This window comes from Bufo gargarizans, chromosome 6, assembly GCF_014858855.1.
Source record: "Bufo gargarizans isolate SCDJY-AF-19 chromosome 6, ASM1485885v1, whole genome shotgun sequence".
NCBI classification, from domain to species: Eukaryota; Metazoa; Chordata; class Amphibia; order Anura; family Bufonidae; genus Bufo; species Bufo gargarizans.
The window spans coordinates 320,358,041-320,364,852 of record NC_058085.1 but is presented as its reverse complement, the minus strand read 5'-3'; positions in this window follow the sequence as shown (position 1 = coordinate 320,364,852).

The window sequence follows — 6,812 nt, the reverse complement described above, 5'->3', positions numbered from 1 at the left end:
GGTACAAGGTATACTAGATGCAGTGTGTACAGATGTATAATATATACAGCACTGTAGTGATATGTGAGGTATGAGATGTAATTTATACCTCATATATCAGAACACTGCTGGCTAGGAATGGGTATTGGGATGTTCTATAAATGGGACATGGGGGCCCAATTTAGATTCTTGCTATGGGGCCCAGTGACTTCTATTTAGACCCCTGCCCACATAGTTATGCCTGCTATCCTTACAGTAGTGCTTCCCCCTTAATGATCCCCAGCCTCTCCTCCACAGTTAACAGAAACAATGATGTCTCCACATTGTACCTGCTTTGGTTGAGAACACAGGCCAGTAAATGGTGGAGCAAGGCGCTGACAGCGCCTTGCTTCACCATTGCATTCAACTGTATCTACATCCTCGGGATGTAGATACAGTTGAAATTGGGACATATGTAGTTCCCTGAAGTCGGGAAATTTGTGGACATTTGCCTGTTTCCCCTATGCAAAGTCATCAACCCATTACTTTAATTCACTTTAAAAGGTTAACTTACACTGACTTATGCTGCTCAAAGGGGTTGTCCGGGTTCAAAGCTGATCCCGGACATATCCCCATCTTCACCCCTCTGGCCTCCCCTGGCTCCGATTCTGCCCCCCTCTTGTCTTGTCTTTCGGGCTCACCCCCTTGCGCTCATCATGTCCTCAGGTACGTCCCATGTATAGTACTACCGTATACTTTACATGGTCTAGCATTTCATCCACATTAGGCCCAGGATACCTTCCGTGGGGCACCATTTAATATTCCTTTTTGATATCTAGTGATTCATTTGATCTGTGACATTTTGTACTTTATATGTCCACCTGGATATCTACATACTTATATATGTTGTGATGTTAGGTCCATGGACAATTTGTGATTACGATCCTGCGGTATAGCATATACCCTGTGGTTGGGGTTTACTTTATTATCTGCTACGCAGTACAGGTTGTCCAGGTACCATTAATATTTTTACCTGTTGGTTATGCACACCTATCCGTGTGGATTACATGGTCTCGCAAGTGTGTACATTGCCCTATATTTCTCTGTATACTGTTTTACCATCCTGTCTTTTCCCATACTTTTTGTATTCGAAAATTAAAGTGATATTTTGATATATTATCTCCACTTGCTTTTTTTGCTTATAGAATTGACATTATACAGGTAGTATGTGCGTTGTCCAGATTGGACAGAGAGGTACTTGTAGGTTTAATAGTTTACCACCAGACTCAGAGAGCCTGACCTTTTGAATGCCAGGTGCTGCTATATTGTTATGTCTGAAAACCTGTTTTTGTCTGGAAAAACTGCTGTATCATTGCCATTGAATATTATTGAAGTTCTAATGCAAGTCTATGAGAAACAGAAAGTTTAACATTGTATTTGTTGGTGCTAAGTTTCTCCACTTCACCCCTCCCACTAGAAGGTTCTAGTTCAGCTAGAAACTGTTATATAAGGAAAGCAGTCAGAGCCCCTAGTGTTCTGCAGTTACTCATCAGTGCATAAAAGAAGAGACTCTGCCAGACTACTTGAGTGACCAGAAGAAGATGCTGAGATGGGAGTGCTCACCAGTTCTGTGACCAAGGAGCCAGTCGGACTACTGAGCCACAGACCGTGGGTCTCCAGCCTTTGGCCAGGGTACCAGCCTGAGAGAGAGGAGGACAGCAAGTTCAGGACTTCAAACCTTTCTTCTGCCCAGGAGGAGACTGGAGAAGCGAGCTCAGTGCCTTGCTTTGCCTGTATTGCTTTGCAGTTCCTCCAGTAAAGAAACATACTGGTTTACTGCAGACCCTGACTACCTGGACTTATTTCTCATTGGGGTGAACCACATCTTACCATTCCTTCTGGAGAGCAGCAACACATGGTGACACCACAACGGTATCTAGGGGACCCAGCATAGCTTTGGGGCCACCCCAAATCCAGGTACTGCACATACTCCAGCCATCCCGGGACCAAGAGACAGCTGTTGAAATATGGGAATGTCCCACTGGGCCTCTACATAACTTCAGCAAATCCAGCGCGGATTCTAAAAGTAAGACAGTTTCCTTGCTGTCTTATATTTAGACTAGTTTCTAAGCCTGAAACAGGCATAGAAAATGATGAATGAGACAGGCCTGCTGACCTGCCCCCTTCCCCACCCACCCCACACCCACTTTTCCTGCGTGAACAGGGAAGAAGTTACAGATTCTGCCGCACCATGGTGTGCAACAGAATCTGAGTCAGCTATACACCACAAAAATGGCGTATATCTGGTCATAAATGACCCCCTACATCTCCTGCAAGCCATTAACAACAAAGCTTCCTCGGTAGCAGGTGGCAGCAATATGATATGAGATTTATCAGCCTGTGAGCTGTGGAGAAATGCAGCTTTGGATGTGATTGGAGTAATATGGCATTGGGTAATTCAGGATCAGCACAAGTGACTGAACAGTTTGTGTAGGTTCCAACTGTAAAATTAAGATCTAAAGTTGATTTGTGTTGTAAAGTGGTAGGAAGGCGCACATCCACAGTAAAAGTTTTATGACAGTTCCCTTCTAATAGTAAATGTAAACATTTCAGGATATTTTCTTTTAAAACGTTTGGATATTTGTCTTCCATGAATAAATTTACATGCATTTCACAGGGTTCACTCCCAGAGTCAGCCGTTCCATCATAAACCTCAATAATCCGCACCAATAAAAACACATTAACTACTCGTCATTAGATGAAATTGTCGCCGCTTTAGACTTTTTCTTGAAATTGCTTTGCAAAGTGCGACTATGATGGGAGGGAGTCCACTGCCCCCTATTCACCCCGACCTGTCAGTCACAGAAATGATAACTGCCCTTTACCAAAATGGTGTTTAAAGGATGAAAACCTGGTAATTGATTTTTGCTTGCCGCTTCCCCCTCCTCCTGCGTGGCGATAATTTATGTACAATGTGATCTCTGCTTCCCTTTGTATATAGACGAGTGCAGAGGCCAAATCACTGGAGGATAGTGAAATGCATTGGTTGGCTATGGGGAAGACAGATGATAACACATTTGGTTGTCACCCAGCTTTCCCAGGCTCCTGAAGGGCAAGCTGCTTTTTAATGGAATGAGGCATGCCCTGCTGCCTTACTATCGATAAACAGGCAGATTCATTATTCTAGAATGGATGGAATGAAGATCATCTTGAAGGATAAGTTTTCACAGCACCACCTTCTTTAACAATAATTTCCACATACTATTGCAACAGCACCCCTAGTGGTAACAATCCCATCCATACTACTGGAACAGCACCCCTAGTAGTAATAATCCTATCCATACTATTGGAACAGCATCCCTAGGAATAATTATCTTATCCATACTTTCAAGACGGCACCTCTAGCAGTATTTATTCCAGCCAGATTATTATTATTACAACAGTGCCCCTAGCTGCCAAACTGTGAATTAAAAGAAGCAAGAAAACATGAAATATCATCAGATAACTTTTTTGATGGAAACATCTTCCAGATATGGGGGTGACTGTGTCTTAAGCAGCAATTACTACTCTAATTATTAATGATTAAGCCACAATTCAGTGAAGCATCACTCGAAATAATAAGAAGAAACTAGACAAGCCAAGATGCAATTGCTAGCAGATGCTGTAATATAACCTCATTTAAAGGACAGGGTCTTCTCCTGTAACAATGCATCCTTGACATTAATGCCTTGGTGTGAACCATTTCCTGTCTTGGTTCTTTAGGTTCCTCTTGGGGAAGATGGAGTTAATGTTAAATGCATCAGAGGAAACCGAAATCCGGCAGAGGGTAATTATAGAGCTACTGAGATGTGAAGGGAAAGGAAAAACATGTTTTAATTGTATCCTAATTGGCAGATATTAAGTTAGGCAGATGGCCGCCAACCTCAGCCAGAATCTCAAGCGGACACCGCAATAAATGGGCGGAAAAATTACTCTAATGTCCCTGCGTCATTAAGAGATTTCACATGACTCCACCCACATTTAAAGCTCCTCCTAGTGTATGACATCACACTCTGGCTGCTCCAGAAACTAGTTAGTAGTTCTCTTCTCTTGTATCCTAATTGGCAGATATTAAGTTAGGCAGATGTCCTCCAACCCCAGCCAGAATCTCAAACGGACACCGCAATAAATGGGTGGAGAAAATACTTTAATGTCCCTGTGTCATTAAGAGATTTCACAAGACTCCGCCCACATTTAAAGCCCCTCCTAGTGTATGACATCACACTCTGGCTGCTCCAGAAACTAGTTAGAAATTCTCTTCTCTTGATTATCTACAGACACAGTAGTTATATATATATATATATATATATATATATATATATACACAGTTGCAAGAAAAAGTATGTGAACCCTTTGGAATGATATGGATTTCTGCACAAATTGGTCATAAAATGTGATCTGATCTTCATCTAAGTCACAATAATAGACAATCACAGTCTGCTTAAACTAATAACACACAAAGAATTACATGTTACCATGTTTTTATTGAACACAACATGTAAACATTCACAGTGTAGGTGGAAAAAGTATGTGAACCCCTAGACTAATGACATCTCCAAGAGCTAATTGGAGTGAGGTGTCAGCCAACTGGAGTCCAATCAATGAGATGAGATTGGAGGTGTTGGTTACAGCTGCCCTGCCCTATAAAAAACACACACCAGTTCTGGTTTTGCTTTTCACAAGAAGCATTGCCTGATGTGAATGATGCCTCGCACAAAAGAGGTTTCAGAAGACCTACGATTAAGAATTGTTGACATAAAGCTGGAAAGGTTTATAAAAGTATCTCCAAAAGCCTTGCTGTTCACGAGTCCACAGTAAGACTAATTGTCTATAAATGGAGAAAGTTCAGCACTGCTGCTACTCTCCTTAGGAGTGGCCTTTTGGCTAAGATCAAGTGTAGTATCTGTTCTTATCAGTCCGGTCGAGCTCACTCCTGGACTGAACTCTGCCCATGGAGGAAGGCCGCGACAGGCTGAGCCATTGGATTAGAGGAGAGCAGAGAACCACACAGTGGTCCACGAAGGGTGTACAGCATTAGGGCACAAATGTCCTGTGTGAGGTGGCCTGGGCTGCTGGATCAAAGCCATTAGGTTGAGTTGTGTTGAAAGCCCAAAGTGCAAGTGCCCCAGGAGTGGTGACCCTGGGGTGAGGGAACTCACTGGGGGTGGAATCCCACTGAGAGATGGCACATTGGCACAGCACTTTCTTTCACAATTTTAGCACACACCTCTCTTTGCTAGGCTTCGGCCTTGACAAGATGAGGAATTTTTTATAATGCCGTAATGGCACACATTCACTTTATTTATTTTTTGTGTTCACTATGTGCAATTTTACACGTTTGTCACTAGGATTTTCAGGGTTGTGGCGCCCTTACGGGTACCCCCCCTGAGGTCTAGGGGGTAGTGTGGCCATATTGGTTCCTCACTCACCTGCCAAACCCCTTGAACTCTCCCTCCGGGAGGAGTCCAGACCTTTGTTGAAGCTCCTGGCTGATGCCCTGGGTGGCAGCCTAGGCGAAAGCCAGGAGCATAGATGGGCATACCCTTGGCTCCGGCTGAGGGTTGCCATTTGTCCCAGTCCCTTACAGGAGCTTCGGCCCCAACACCTCCAATCTCATCTCATTGATTGGTCTCCAGTTGGCTGACACCTCATTCCAATTAGCTCTCGGAGATGTCATTAGTCTAGGGGTTAACATACTTTTTCCACCTGAACTGTGAATGTTTACATGGTGTGTTCAATAAAAACAAGGTAACATTTAATTATTTGTGTGTTATTAGTTTAAACAGACTGTGATTGTCCATTATCCATCACGGCTGATCCATGGCCTGAATTTTCCGCTGTAACCCTTTTATTCCATCAGGTATGCCCCCAGGCAGCCCCACGGGTTATCACCCGATGTCCACCACCGGGTTCAGGAGTTTCTCCCGGACCCAGACTCAATAACCAGTGTTCATTTTTAGTCAACCAGGTGATTGGGTCGTGCTAAAGAAACAGACGCTTATAAGGTAATTCCCCCTAATGCCAGAGGTTCATGTGTCCTGGTGAAGCTTGTCCCTGCATCTTACTTTGCAGCCGATTGGGAGAAACTGATGGTGTGGAAGGAGGTAAGAAGGGGAGGGAGAGCTGGAAGGGAGTTGTTTTCTGGCTGGACGGGATGGGCAGTTGGACTTATGAAGTGATTGAACAATTCCTCGTCCATAGTGGATGAGATGTTCAATGAAACCGTTGAGGCAGTGAGAGATATCACCGAGAAACATCAGTAGAGCATCTAGAGGAGGGTTTCTGTGAATTAGATGACTGTTATGCCTTGCTAGCAGACACCATTGACAAGGGTCAGGCCCGTACTGACAGGAGCAGGTCAGAGGCAGAGCTATGACTAGTGAGGGTTGGAATCCTTTTTAAAGCTTTGGGAGGTCTTGGGGCTCACTGGTTTTCCATTGGATCCGGGCAAAAGGAAATAGGACATGTACTTATGTTTTTGTTTCCATTCCTTCTATACGCCGGAGTGAGATGTTCCTGATGTCTAGTCGACTGAGTTACCGATTTATTGGCTTGGCGTGGATGCATTTGCTAAGAGAACAATATAAACGAAAGGAACGTGCGTTTGTTGTCTCTAGTGCGCCTGATCAGCCGCTGGAGATAATGACGATGTACTGTAAATAAACCTGCATGTGGATCATAGTAACTTTATCTGGCATTGATCACTGACCAAGGATGGATAAAGTTCACTCCAGTGGTAATGTTAGATTATTGTATACATGTGTTTGTTAGCTGGCTATGTTATTCTAAATGCTTGTCTTCCTATGTCATCACTT